This window comes from Copidosoma floridanum, unplaced genomic scaffold (genome assembly GCF_036245765.1).
Source record: "Copidosoma floridanum isolate Cflo_tuat_1 unplaced genomic scaffold, Cflo_Japanese_pri ptg000020l, whole genome shotgun sequence".
NCBI classification, from domain to species: domain Eukaryota; kingdom Metazoa; phylum Arthropoda; class Insecta; order Hymenoptera; family Encyrtidae; genus Copidosoma; species Copidosoma floridanum.
The window spans coordinates 5,503,926-5,519,660 of NW_028321897.1; the positions used below are offsets into that span (position 1 = coordinate 5,503,926).

The 15,735-nt window shown below is 37.7% G+C and overlaps 1 protein-coding gene and 1 long non-coding RNA gene across 2 annotated transcripts in view; both read right to left on the reverse strand.

Annotated features, from left to right (window-relative positions):
- Positions 1-15,735, reverse strand: part of inaE (inactivation no afterpotential E) — a 75,174-nt gene that overhangs the window by 29,555 nt on the left and 29,884 nt on the right. The window lies entirely within an intron of this gene.
- Positions 1,141-1,739, reverse strand: LOC149374349 (uncharacterized). Its single transcript, XR_016293124.1, has 2 exons — positions 1,635-1,739; positions 1,141-1,390 (listed from the first exon to the last, which is right to left on the reverse strand). It is a non-coding gene; the product is annotated as an uncharacterized LOC149374349 (long non-coding RNA).

The window sequence follows — 15,735 nt, forward strand, 5'->3', positions numbered from 1 at the left end:
TAAATATATCTGATTTCATCTGATTCAAGCTTGACAGTAAAAGAGCCTCATTGAAATCAAATATTAGGTTATGTATTAGTAATAATACAAATATATTTATAAATTATACATTACTGCTCTCTAATGCAATTTGCACTGGCTTCCCTATGATTATACATTTTTTTTTTTTTTCAAGTGTCTATAAATTGTAATTCAAATTCTCGCGCTTTAGAACGGGAGCGGTTTGGACTTGGGAACTGGAATCGGAGATGCAAGGTGCTACCAACTTAAACCTTGCATCCTCGGAAAAAATATTTTGTCTCCGAGCGCTGCCTTTTACATAAGTTCTTTTGGTTCCTTAGCACCGTAAGAACATTGTTTTCTTTTCATACGAATAATTTTTTTTTGTGAAAACTACGCGGGTTGAAGTAATATAGACCTCAAATTGTCCTTAATCCAGGCAGACCGTATAGTTGTACTCATCATCACAGTGCTAATTTCCCAATAGATTAGAATAATTTATACTTACCGTAGTTTTATCTATCATCTCTGAACTATGACGATTTATGTTATTGAAACTTTTTTTACATTGACTAATTTTTTCATTATTTCAAAAATTACTGGCAAACACATAAAATGATGAGTATTTTTTTTTTTTAAGGCAAGGTAAAATGGATAAAATAGGATTATGTCTGTGTGAATAAATATAGAAGCATAGACGAGTCGTGGTATTGTTCACTAATTGTTTATTTTATGCAATAATTATAAACAATGTCTATTGATCATCAGCTAAAGTTCAAAAGGCTCCATTTTCTAGACAGCAATGTCAAGAATCGCAGCATCGAATAAGCCCTGATGAATTACGAAATTGTTAGAAAAATCGTAAGCAGTACTTGACACTACATATGTTACTCTGCTGGGCTACTTACGTTAAGTCCGATGGACTGGTCAGGCGCGTCCGTTACGTTTTCCGAATCGAAATCTATCTCGTTGGACCCTTCCGACTGGACAGAATCCATAGTCTTGTAATTGGAGGATGGTGAAGCAATCTTTCATATTATTAACGCTTAATTTACTATCCTCGAGATTGGGATGTATTGAATTTTCATGAAAAAAAAAAAAAAAAAAAAAAAAAAAAAAAAAAAAAAAAAAATAGAGTGATTCATAATTGTCATACCGTGAGGACTTTCGGAGACTTGAGGTCGGTGTCTATACTCTCTAGTAGACTCAGGATGTTGATAACCGCTGGGCCCCTGAATAATCGGTTTTCGAGGTCATCCAAGATTGTGGAGATGATCGCTGGGTTTCTTAGATTTTCCTCAATGTTATTGAGGACCTCCAGTATGGACTGTAAAGTTCTCGTAATTTTTGACGCCTTGGCATCTGGACTTATGATGAGTACCAAAAAAAGCTGTCAAACAAATTTTTTTTTTAAATAATTCATTTAAACGAGCTTAACTACAGTCGTATGTGCAGAGTTAAAACAAAAGTGATTTTTCTCTCCGAAAGAAAACGAAAATTAACTTTTGAAGAGTGATGCTATCAATTTTTATACTTACAGTGAAAAAAGCAACTTGGCACAAGTTCAATATTTAACTTACCAAAGATCGATGCAAGCAGAAAATCGTATAAAGAAGTAAAATTGCGTTACTTACCAGAGGCAGCAGTTTTTTGAGATTGAGAGCCATTTTTCAGCTGTACTGTTGAGTCGCCTCGAGCAAGTTGAGGCCGTGGCTCTAAGCCTTGTTGATTTTATACTCGAAGCCTCTCAAAGCTCGCGATAGGTTTAATCGAAAAATTAATTGGTTTTGTCTAATAACCATTGAACATTTTTTTTTATGTCCCAGTACGAAATGGAATGATGAAATATTTCGTTTGCGTCGGCAGATTTTTATTCTTTCCTTTACAAGCGAAAGTCATAAAATCACGTGTTAAAATTTTGTATGTAATTTTTTTTATTTTTTTTTTTTATTTGAACAACAATAATATTTTCATTACTTTTGTAAGAGTATCTTGAAAAATTACATTCCACCTTTCATTTTAATACTGTAGATATCGAGAGTAAAGAGAACTACGGCGTTAAACTGTAAATATTAATTCCTAAAATATTTTTTCTCAAATTCCTTGACAAATTATCATACATATAGAAACAGATAACCGTAAACTATTTTAATTTATACTAATATTAGTAATAATTGGTCAAAAAAATGAGCAATGAAGATTATCCTGTAAATACGAGCCAACGAGACATGAATAATGTTTCTTATCGTATAAAAAAAATTTTTTTTTTCCAACAAATACCTGCATACGTAGTGTATTTATTGTAAAAGCTTCATTGTAAAAAAATACATTTAGTCCTTCTTGGGGTGGACAGTTTTTGATTACAATTTTTCTTATTACTTTTGTACTTTAGCTACGGTAGCAGTGATGAATTTTGAAACCTTTTTTTACCTACTGTGGTACCGTGATTTTTTTTTTTTTATCAAAACAACAAAAAATAAAACAAAAAATAAATAAATAAAATAACGGTCATTGAAAATAATATAAAATAATAATAAAATCCATGCAGTTTAGTAGATATAGTCAAAAAAAAAAATTCTATTGTTAATTTACAAAATGCAAAAAATTATCGAACAGTTACTGTTAATTTACAGGATATAATAAGCCAAGTTTAAAATAATGGTGTTTATCATTATCATCATACGAAGCAGTCTTGGATTCAGACAACCCTATAAAACCATATCATCGCTCGAGGGTAGATAGATACGATCTTGTTTTCAGGCTCCATTGTTGCGAGGAATGCCTTGTGTGTTCTCACACGAGAAATAATTATGAGCGAGATTTTACTAAAGTTTTTCGGTAATCTAGCGAGTCATTGAGCCCAATTTGCGGCGTTTACTGCTCTAAATATGCCTTGGTAACGTTCAAACAGGATAAATTAAGTTTCCTTTTTTTTTTAAATTTTATGAATAATTGTTTCAAATAAATAAATAAGCTACGTTAAAGTGGAATTTGCTACTTTCAGATTCTTCTTGTACACTCCAGTACAATAAAAATAATTACATTTTGTGGATACAATGAAATAAGTATAATGAGGATGAAAGAGGCTACTGCTTACTATAAACACACACTTCGAGCGATGTTCGCGAATTAGAGGGAGACCGCACTCGTTTGTATTACTCCGATGCCCACCGATCGAGAACCAAAAGACAACATGAGGACGAACGTACCCCACGTGAGGTGGAGGTTCGAGGGAATCAAGAGTAATGATCGAGCATGAAAAAAAAAAAAGAAAAAAAAAAGAGGGTTCAGGCTGCGTGGTAAGGAAGATGTATCGCGTGGACGATGGCAGAGCCGTGAATAGGAAAAATGGTATGGAGAGGAATAGAAGACGCGTGACCCGATGGAGGGCTGTACGACCTTTTGCCTCGGGCAGGGGTGGCGCAAAGAGGATACTGCAATGACACGCACAGCTAAATTGAAAGAAATTAGCGTTCGAGCGAGTTCGCGTCGCACAATTCCACTATCCCTTTATAAATACTTACGTGAATTGAAAAATAAGAAATGTTTTCGCCAACAAAACGAATGATAACCATATCAACGGAGTGAGATACATATGGATTTTACAGTGTAGGTATACATCTCTTTACTTTTTCATGAATCAAAAATAGGCGAGCACTATTGGGTTGTTTGGTATATTAGTTGTCAAACAACAAACTCTACCTTGGGGTACCCTCACAATTAATACAGGTACTATTGTATTTTACAAAAATAAGAAGGTACCTGGTATTGAGTTTTAAGGATCCCCCAAGTAGAACTTGTTAACGGTATGGCTGCTAGTTTCAGCTTCATCCAATTGTCAATTTTCAAAATCTTTATTGCACCTTCCACATGTTTGCATTGTCCTCGAGTTGGAATTGCAAGTTAGTACAATGAGCACCTTTTTACAAGCTCGTGTTCAACTTTTGATGAAAAAGCATTCATTTATCAACTGTTATCATCGCAACGACCACTGATCGAAATCAACGAGGGTGATATCACGCAAAAAGATATAAATGTAGTTAGTTTAGTAAAGTGATAATCAAAATCCATCAAGATGATCTTTTCCCTCAAATAGCTTTGATTGACTTTATTGTAACGAGTCAAACGATGTACGTAGGTACTGTGACGGAAATAAACAAAAAATGCATTGTAATAAATGTTGACTTGCATCTTCATATTTCATCTCGATTCTCTGTAAGTATATTCATTGTTGTTGTCGTTGTGAATGCCATATAGATAATAGGCATGATTCGTATAACTACATACAAATTAATCGATTTATGTTTGATCCAAGATGTACCTCGTTAATGATAACCTCGTTCCATAAACTCGAGAGATTCCGCAGTTTAACAACAAAAACTTCTCGAGACTTCTTCTACAAGCCAGTGCAAACATACGACGCCTCGGTGAATGGAAAAAAGACAGCGTCTTGGTTTTTGGTGGAAAAAAGCTATTATCTCAAAGTCTTGGCGAAAAGGATAGTATCTTGCCTTAAAAAATAAAAAATAAAAAATTGTGGTAAAAGTTGGTATATCTCAAACATGAAGGTCAAAGGAGTAATATCTCAATTTTCGGTAGAAAAAAGATGTATCGCATTCTTCGTAAAAGAGGTAATAGAAATGTCATTTTTTACAGAGAAGAAGATGTATACCTCGACTCGCAGTGGAAACAAAGTCTACGTGACGAAACGGATAGTATACTTATGTCTCTCAAAAGCTAATAAAATCTTTAATCATTAATATGTATTTAATATATTTCGTTTCCTTACAGTAACATACAAGCTCAAGCACAGTTTCGCAAAATGTTGCTTCACCGTAAAAACATATATTGCATTGGTAAAAACTCAAATGATCCTTAATTGAGATCAAATGAAGATAATTCACACATGCAACAAAACTTTTTTTTTTATAACCTTCATCCAAGACAATGTGTCATTGTGAACACACACCATTTTTTTTTTTTCAAGCCCGACGTGTGCTTTGGGCAATAAAATATGGGAGGTGCAAGTACAAGTTACAGAGACAATACACAGCCCAGTGATCGATGTCAGAAGGGGCGAGTGTGTACCGTCATACATTAATAAAATCCCCACTTCCCACCAACGCCTCAAACTCCACGCTTGCCCTCTCCTCTACTCGTATATATTTCGTATTCACCGCGTTACTTGGAGTCTCCTTCCTCGCTCTGTCCGGCTCTGTTGGTTAGTACAGTATCGATTCCATAGCCGAGTTTCTTCCCTCCTCTCTGTGATAGTATACCTAAGTATCTCGTTCTCGAGCTTTCTTGACGCGCGTAAGTACAGCTTTTTTCTTAATCTTCGTTTCCGTTGCCGATGGTATACAGTTTTTACCGACACCAGTTGTATGAGTTTACAATTTTCCTTGAATGAAAAAAAAATAAAATAAAATAAAATAAATGTTATTAATTACCAGTGATGCTTTTGATTTCGCGCTAGGATATCGTTGAAAATTAAAGACTCACAACAATGTGGACAAAGTACAAACCCTCGTGCAAATACGAGCTTCTTCGAACAGGTGATTCATAAATTTCAATTTAAAGAATAAACTACAATAGTTGTAAATATCGTTTTCCAGATCAAATATGAAAAATCAAACACCATACGTTTCCTCTCCAGTATGTATACACAAGAGGGGAGAATTAATCTATGGAAAAATAATAGATACCACAACGACGCCATTTTCAAGGGCGCGTATAGCTTTTATTTTAGACGTGAATGCTTTTCTTTTATTTATGTATTCATAGTATTCGTTTCTTAATGGAAATGTACATATGTATAAGCACGAGAGTACAACGTGATGGTATATGTATTTGTATCGAGAAGTACAATGAGATGTTCCATCATCACCGCAGGTACATCGTATGTAACTATATATAATGTTTGAAAAAAATCATTATACACGCAAAAGTGTATTATGTAAAGCTATCCGAGATTTGGCCCTTCCCCGTATAATCTCAATTTATTGCGGTAAACTCGCGATCGCGAAGATTAACGCCGCGACAAAATGTAAATTGTATTGGTTGTTTTTCCCTCCACGTGTGGTTGTGCAGCTAAAATTTAATATCTTTGGAGACTTTACGATTGAATTATTTTTTATGCCCTTCGAGCTTCGTTTGGCCACTTCGTCAAGATAAGAGCGAATGGCTTTTTCATGGCTTTGAGAATTCAATCCCAGGAGAGGCTCAATCGTAATCCCAATTACGCAGACTGGAAGCACTTCTGCATGATGAAAATTAAATATTTCACGGCCAAAATGAAATTAACCATTGAATCGATAAATTGTGCCATTTCGTTTCTATACTCCGTACGATCAAATTCCTCGTCATTTTCGTAAAAAATCGTCCTTTGCGAAAACTTCTTCCATCAACTTGTCTCGGTGCACAAACCAATTCCAAGGGAGATCCATATCATCGCGAACCTATAAAAACCCACCCCCACCCCCTCTTTCTCTCCATCTCATCAGAGCATAAAAATAGCAATCCTATCTCTCCACCCCTACAAAAAAAGCACTCTCGCGGCGTCGCGTTGTCCCCGATTTTACCGTCAGCACGTGCTGAAACGCACACATTCCTTTGGGGATAATGTACCAGTAACCAAAAATACAACTCTGCACTACATATGTACATAATATAATATATTTACACTCAAGTGGGTAAATTATGTTACTGCGGAGTCACGTCGCAAAATAAAGTAAAAAACGCAAGATGCATCCAGAGGTATACACACGAGTGCGACGCATAAATATTTTGCATAGTGGTGACCTGTTCTCTCTACACGCACCGCAGCGGCATCTTCGATTCTTCAACTCTATTTTTGCGTTTTTCATGCACCATTATATTTTTCAACAAGAAAAAGTATCTTGGACACCCATAAAAAATATACATTAATACGCTCATGGCAAAGATTTTCCGTGTCTCTCTACCCGACTGCGCGAATCAAAAATCCATACCGCAACGGTGCAACATGTGTTACTTTGGCAAACTTGGGTTAATCCGTCTCTCTCTCGACAAAAGAAGAGAGCCACAAGCTCGAAACTCTCGGAAAGCTTTTCTCCACAGTTTTGCGGAGCAACTTTTCCCCGCGGAGCACATCATCGCGACTAGCTGCACTCGTACAATATATAACACACGGTACTCTCTCGACTCATTCCTGAACATTTTTATCATACACGTTTGTTGGATAAGCGACGTGTAAGCCATGTACGTGGGAGAGCTGTTCGCCGAGAGTACAGGGAGCTTCTACGACGAAATGAAAAGGTATGCAGTAAGCATCAGACACGCAGTTCTGGATAATCTCTTATTCGCTCGTGTGTATGCCATGAAAAAAAAAAGAGATTTTATGATCTGGCGGGTGTTTTCGCGCTACAGTGCAGCTTGTACAATGGAAATGAGGAACGGTAAGGACGATAGGCATCGTGAGGACAATGCAAAGGTAATGCAAAGGGTTGACATTTAAAAAAAAATGTATTTCAATACACGAGTACAGGAGAAAAAGCAGAGCCAACTACACGGCGTTATGGGAAGTAGACGTGGGGGTTTTTTTTTTCTTTGCGCTGTCGCTGTTTGCTCGAGGAAAAAAACATACCTACGTCGCGTTGTGCACGTACACGCGTAAGGTAAAAAGTATACACGTGTTGGCGAAACCCTGTATGTCTCTTTTCACGGAAATTTTCGATCCATCAAAAAATTAAAAAGTAAAAAAAATGTCATTTGTCTCTTTAATTTACGAGGAAAAGCTCGATCCCTCGTTTGGATTGTTATACTTGGTTTCAATTTGATTGTATGAGACGAAATTGCTAATACCTGTACTTTGACACAATCGTAAGCGGTTAATCATGACAATAACCAAATTTTAATTTACGTATCATAGATTACTTGCAATTGTTGTTTATTGATGTTTCCACGGGAGTATTTTTTATATCGTGATAAAAATTCCGAGACAAGTTTAACGAGGATGTGCATCGTAATATGTTAGCGAGTGAAAGAAGAGGTGTTTCCGCAACATGAAAGTCGCATTAAGGTAGTTAAGTTTGATTAAGAGCGCAGGCGTCGAGTCGACGGGATTTTAACGAGCGAGAAGAAAATTTTCCGGGTGGAAAATCAGTGATTATGGAGAAAACCCCGGAAAGAGATGTAGATGACGACAGGCGCAAGTGGCTCCCGGTCCGTGGTGGGAAGTAGTTCGTAACTCCCGAGGCTTTGGCTCTGAGGCGTCTGAGTGCGTTGTTACCTATACCATACTTGTCCTGTATAAGTATACTGGAGGGTCTCTTTGGGAAGCATGAAAAACGAGGAGGGAAATTACAACGGGGCACAAAGCCACGCGTGAAGGGTAACGAAATACAGTGAAATGGTGTTTGCCGAACGATTCATCTCGGTTTTTGTCCACTAAACTCTTGCGTCGAGAATTCATGGTAATTTTTCAACAAAATGTCAAGCTCAAACATTCATCGGTGTGGCGAAAAAAAGCTTTTTTTTTTTTTTTTCAGAAAAGGACCGTCAAAACGAATCTTGGTAGTTAATTATCCTCACCCGCTCTTTGCATCCGCCGTAAAAGTACAAGTGTCGTTTCCCGGATATGGTTGAAGAACAAAAAAAAAAAAAATTTCTTCCAAAGGAGCAAAGCGCGGGCGGCAAACTGGGTCAGTCGGCTTCTTCCCCTGCAGATGTGCGGCGGTGCTGGTGGTGGTGGTGTATACGTATATATACAAATTCATTCCTTCATCTCCCTTTTTCTCTGGTGCTTTTGCAGATGCGGCAGCGTTATATCGATTCGCTGCGGAGCGGGGAAAAAATTATATTTGCACCTGGTGATGTTTATGAGACCCCCGCCAACCCCGTTGCTTTTTTTTTATCCTTTATATGGCTGCGCAAGATGTTTGGTATTTTATATATACACAGTTTTTGTAATCGTGAAAGTTGAGAGGTCGATGGAGATGTACAAGGGGCGAGAAAGAAAATAGATGAACTGCTGGACAATCGTTGCGATTATTTTTTTTTATCTACTCTTAAAGTTGCGCGTATTACGTAATCGAGTGCAATCGACAGATAATCGAGACGGCGGTGCTAATGAACGAGTTTGCCGATCGTGAGGGACTTTATGTATGCATGAAATAGCCAGGCGTTCATTTATATATTGTGAAGTGGTCGGGGTGGCGCAACGGTAGAGTTGCAGTTCCGTCGATCTCCGAGGTTAAACTGCATTTGGCGCGGTTAGCAAGTACTAACCGCGCCAAATGCAGTTTAACCTTCCAAGTAGATGGGTGACCGTCTGGTGACCTCATTCAGGTCTTGTCGTTTCGCCTGTGCTCTTAACTCTCGCGGCTCGATTAACTGTTTCTCTGACGCTTCGTCTACGTGATCATCATAGGTGTGACTAAGTTGGTCCAGATGTTTATATACGTATATAAACACCTGGTCATAACTCAGGTGCACCAATGGCTAATTAACACTATGCTTGTGTAAAAGAATGCCATGTCTGAGCCTATACGGGCGATGATGAATAAAAAAGAAATTTATATATTGTTACAAAGTTGGAAACGGTTCTTCTCAGTCAATGGTTTTTTTTTTTTTTTTTTCTAAAAACAGCGGGCCTTGCGCACTAACTTACCCCCTGCCCCGGATTCTAATCAAATGTTCGTATTCTTAAAAGTTCAAAGTACAATTCAAACAATTAATTTTTTTTTTTCATTTCACCCTAAAATATGTATTAATTTTTTTGTGATTCAACCTCGTACTCTTGAATTTTCCCGGTACAAAGAAACCGCGAGATCACAATTTTTCAAGAGAAAGGAAATGTAAAGAAAAGGGAGGAAATTTCCTTGAAAGAAAAAACAAAAGTATTCCGCTGTCCCGCAGTCAAGTGGTGGACACGTAAATACCCCGTTGACCTCCTGAACTTGTAAACTCCTCCGCGAGATGGATCGAAAGAGAGAGTGGCTCTTTAGTTGGCCTCTCGGATGCAACGTTATCGGGCAAACACAAGTTCGTAAATAAACATCAGCTGTGCTTGTAAGGTTTTGCGAAGTAACGTAAAAGAAAGAGATGCAAGTACATCGGTAAATACAATCTTTAGCGGTAAAAAAAAAAAAAAAATTAAAGTCTCAGACTTGTACTTAAAATTAACTAATAATAAACTAATTCAAACAAACTTAAAATAACTGTACATAAAAATCACAAAATAACAAAATCTTGAATTGGAGCTCAGTTAGCAGTTTTTTTCGGTTCAGAAGCACGAGAAATCAAATATATACATGCTTATCAAATAGTGAGATTTTGATGTTCAATACCTATAAAATAGCTCTGATGATTTTCGTAAAATGAGGTAGACGAGTAAGGTGAGATAACATTATTAAAAAAAAAAAAAAAAAAAAAACAAATCTGATTGCAAGATATTTTTGTAAGAACGTCCCCTTAGCACACACGTTTTCTCCTGAAAGCAAGAGAAGTATAGGTGTTTGCATTTTTTTTTCAGACAAACCTTTATTAGACACTAAAAGTAATAGTTTAGAGAAACACCAGTGATTGAGAAGATAAATAAATGAAAACGAGCGTTTAAAGCTGATTAGAGAAAATGGAAACACGTGACGTACTCATCTGCTGCTTCGTTCATTCGACAGTGACTTAACTGCTATACTTGTGTATACTTGTACATACCTACATGTATATACGTACACGAGCCGAGAGAAATGTTGTTAAGGTTTTCAAGCTTCTCTGGCTTCTTGGCCTACATAGCGCATCATGCACAGTGGAGCGAGAGAAAGAGAAAAATATATAAAGGTACTACCTAGCCCCCTCCCCTTTTTTTTACACCCTCTTTAACATCAGTAGAGCTAACGCATTCACGGCCGTCCCGAGAAGTATTGTCGGGTGCAAGCAGCAGTTTGGCCGAGATAAGAAAGTTATACGAGTATTTATATTTCTTCCGATACGTTGTATTTCTTTTCGCATTCCGTCATGTTTAACTTTTTTCTTTTTTTTCTTCTTCTTTACACCCCCCCCCTTCTTGCTGCAGAACGAGGTCAAGCTATACCTGCGACACCCCCGCACTGTTGCAACCCCTCCAGGAGGGGGTTGGAAACCAATTTCGAGTCGGGCGAGTCTGCCTCTTGATTGGATTCTCCGCTCATCGCAGCTGATAATCTCTGATTGTTCCGAGAATCTTGAACTCCTAATTGCTTCGTTGAGAAGGAAAGAAAAGAAGAAGTATATATACACGTAAGAGGGAAAGGGTCCGCGTACACCCACTAAAGTGTCCAAACTCGGTGAGTCACCTGTATTACCGTGCCCCCCCCTTGGGAAATAAAAGTCTTTATACTTTGTAAAATCCTTCGATTTTCCATTGGCGTCTCTCAGGTATACACTACTCTCCGTCGAGGATTCGACGATTAGGGAAGAAAGTTGGTACGTTTCGTTTGACGACTCCTTTGCTTCCGCTCGAGTTTTCTCTCTATATACTCCCGCGCCTTCGCTGCTGTAACAAGATTACCTTGCCGTGACCCGCGAGCTCGATTGACTCGAGTCCATGCACTTCGAATGGTGAGAAAAAAAAACAACTTGTTGCACCGAGAGAAAAATATAATAAAAATTACTGAGCTGGAATGGTAATCTGGTGTCATTCCGCCGTCTATAGGGACTTTTTACTTTGGCCAACCTTATTTTTACCCATTGTGGACAGTAATTTCTCTTGTGTACAAACAGTAAAAATCGCTATACTTAAAACAAAAATTACTCGTTTAACCATTCAAAATTATTGTTCCAATAGTAAAAAGTCTCTGGACGACCGAACACTATACTAGATGACCATTCTAGCACAGTAATTTTTTTCTCTCGGTGTGGATATGCAGCTGGGTTTTTTTTCTGATGCCATCGAATGGTTCTTTATATGTACAAAAAAAGAAAAAAGAGGGAGAAGTGAAAGAAAGGTTTTTATTTTATTTTTTTTTTCTTGAAAGAAGCCCAACTGCGAGTAAAATTTCTCTGGGGCGTCAAAGCCGAAGATCTTGGTTTATTTGAAGAAGAAATTTTTCACGCTTCGCCTGCAGTTTGCAGCTGCACCTTGCGTCTCCTTTTTTCGGGAGTGAGGCGGAATAATAAGACGTGCCGGCGTGTGAGAAAAATGATTAAAAAAACGGGGGAAGAGGAGAAAAGAAAATGGGTGATCTCGACTCGAGTGTACGTATATGAGTCGCCAAGACGGAGGCGAGAAAAGTAAAATTGGATGTTCCTCTCAGGACAAAAAAGGTTTTTTTTTCGTAGAATTAGATAAATTGAAGAAAGTGGAAGCTTCGCAGTGGATATGTATGTTAAATGTGGGTCTTGAAAGTTACAAGATTACTTCAATTTTGTTAATCACAATCTATTTTTTCCGCTTCTACCACCAATTGCAAGCAACTTTTTCTAATCATCTCTATTATACACCTTGTGTATTTTGTTTACAAAGAAAATAAAAACAAAAAATTGTAAAATCAGATGAGTTTTTCTATGTTAAACAAATAAAAAAATTTAAAAAAATTGGTCGGTAATAAATAATCATACCTTTGGAGTTGAGTATCAAACATAAAGCTCATTCAATTGAGAATTATTGAGCGTGTACGTGCTGTGTTTGATAAAAATAAAGGGAAATTTAATATAGATTCGCTACCCTACAGACAAATGAATTTGAGTGTCTCTTCAGCCTAGGGTAATCGAAAGCTTACGCTGGATCGTATACCAGGTCGTTATACTATACATGCATAAATGATGGATCTTGAAACATATATTTTAATGATAGTTTTTTAAAATTATAACCACAATGTAGAAAACCCTGCACTTCTATAAATCGTTTGAGTCTCATGAAAATGATTAAAAAAAAAAAAAAAAAAAAAGGGTTACGCGATAGCTACAACAGAAAATGTTATGCAGTCATCAAAATCATAATTTAACCATTGCTCGTGCAAAACGTTATACACATCAAAAAGCATCGCAACAACTCCCGGGACCAATACAGCTGCAGCAGAAACAATTAGGCCTCTGTATCCTCACGGAAGGGACATCGAAAATTGGCGCAAGCAAATAACCCATATAGTTCAGCGAAAGAGATAAATGAAGTGCCATACGGAGGCGCGTCCTCGGGGAAATCGCCCCGATATACTGGACGGCGCATCAGTAGGTCTAATACACATAGGACCGAAATCTTATCTCATTTCCGGGTCCGACGTTTCCTCGAGTTGCTGTCCGTCCATGTTTCTTGCGTAGACTTGTCCCCTCCTCGACCCGCACTTATGCACTGGTGATCGACGAATCGATCGAGCGGCCATTTGAATGCAACACGCCGATTTCATTTCGAGGTGGAATTGGATTTTATGTATGGACAGAAGGGATCGCATCTTTACGACTTTCTTTTGGTTTTTCATTGATTTAAGGAAAGGGATCCGATACACATTTTTTTAAAATAATAAACTCGTCCATAAACTCAATGTTCAATCGAATGTTCAAATTCGTCGGAAAATAAAATACATCAATTTTCCATAAGTGTAAATACATATACGCGAGAAGATATGGCATTACCGATTTTTACCGATACATCGATTTTTCATATGTACCTACAACAACATAGGACCCATTCCATCCACATACCATGTACACATCACCGAAAGATACCACGCGAAACTTTATTCCAATATCCGTTTGACAAAATTGTCAGTCCCATCATCTATTTTTTCCTGTATGGATATACATATCCTTGATTATACTTCACCATACCAACGAGTAAGTAAGCACGTGGTGAGCGCAAATATTCGATGAGCGATATCCGATAAGGTGAACTGCATATGGCCCATGTACACTCATATGTATAAGATGCTGTATCGGTGCGCGATTATAATTAAACTGCTGGATATATTATACAGGAGGTAAGAGGTATACGGGAGCGCGACTCTATACGACGCGTGATAGTTATTGCACCAGAATATACCTCATACGCGGTAGGGGAAACATAGAGAGAGAGAGAGAGAGAGAGAGAGAGAGAGAGAGAGAGAGTTCGGAACAAATGTCGCAGTAGCGGTGCAGAGGCTGTGATTGAATGTAGCAGCAAATTATACGATGGGCCGGGAGCGGACGCGGGACGGATGGGCGGACTCTATATACATGCTGCGTGTCGCGCGTGTGCTGCAGTTATATACAGGATATACATGGTGGATAGTATCGTGTAGGGATGGTACATGAGGGATGAAGTCGGGGAGGTGGTGTCGGAGAAATAATTATGTGAATGCTCGGGATTGAGTGATTGAGGGAGGGTGGGGTGGGGACGGGCGCGTGACAGACGGTGATTTAAAAGGTACATAGCCACTGCTGTTGCTCCTGATGATCGTCAGCGCGAGATTTTGCACGTAAGTAGGTATTTTTTCTCTCTCTCTCGTCCGATCTTTGCGTGTTGGGAACGAGATTGGAAGTGATTTGGGATCGCGTCGAGAATGAGAGCTTACCGGGAGCGATTATGGCTGTCTGTGCATGTCTTACTATTTCCAACTTACTTTACTTTTACTGCATTGAGAAGCCGTGCTCGTGGTATTACCAATGTGTGCTTACGCACGGTCTATATACCATGAGATTAAAATTATGGGTGATGTAACGAAATATAAGTTGTGTCGTATTTTCATTTTTTTTTCTTCATTTTTTTTTCTTTATCAATAACTTTTTCAATACAACCATTGCAACTGAATGCTTTTTTTTTTCTTTAACTACGAGAAAACACTTTGGTGTAACTATATGGGGTGTCGTGGTTGCTTTTGCGAGTCATCTCATTTGTCTGATGATGTATAAGTATACCATATCATGTATAATTACGCAGAAGTGGTCCATCATTTGAGTTTGCTTTTAATGATGGACCAGAATTTTGCGTGAAAAATGCAGGCAAACGCTTAATAAATTGGCGTTTAATTGATATAATTCCTCAACTCTGGTCCAATTATAGAAATTGTGTTAATTAATTTCGAAAGTACCATGAATGTGTTGCAATGAATAACTCGAATTGATAAATTACGGGTTGAGCAGCTTGAATAGTTAATTTTGTTAATTTTTTTAGGCTCTAGTTCTCATAGTTTTGGAATGACGTAACATGTCATCTATACCTACAGAACTCAGTTTGGATGAATTGAAAATGTGGCATAAAAAAATTTTACTCCGAAAGAACCGTAACGCGAAATAAGTACACCAATGATTTTTTTTTTTTTTTCAATGTGCGCACGTATGGAAACGTACATGCGAATATGTTCCGTCTACAAAAGTGTAGTACCGCTGTTGGGAACGTTATCGTCGACACTTCCGCTCTACTGCACATGCTTGCATTGAAAATATAAATGTTTTATGCCTTTTTTATTTCCATAAAAATTTCCCAAGTATACCGATACGAGTTTTAATTAAAGAAAGTGCTCGAACGGGCGTGCAAGTAAAATTTTCAATCCGACAAAAACCTTGTTTGATGTGTTATTGAATTTTCTATTTATCGATTTCGCGTACCTGATGTGCCTAATTGCACTCAAGTTGAATGCAATGCCATTTCAGCGAGTGTCAATATTTCACAATCTATATATTTCATCAGTGAGTGGTAACGTCAATATATGCAGAAAAAAATATAATTCAAACATGTTTATACATTAAATCCAGTCCACTGGTGTAAAAATACAGTGCGAGAATATATGAATCACCTGCACTTAT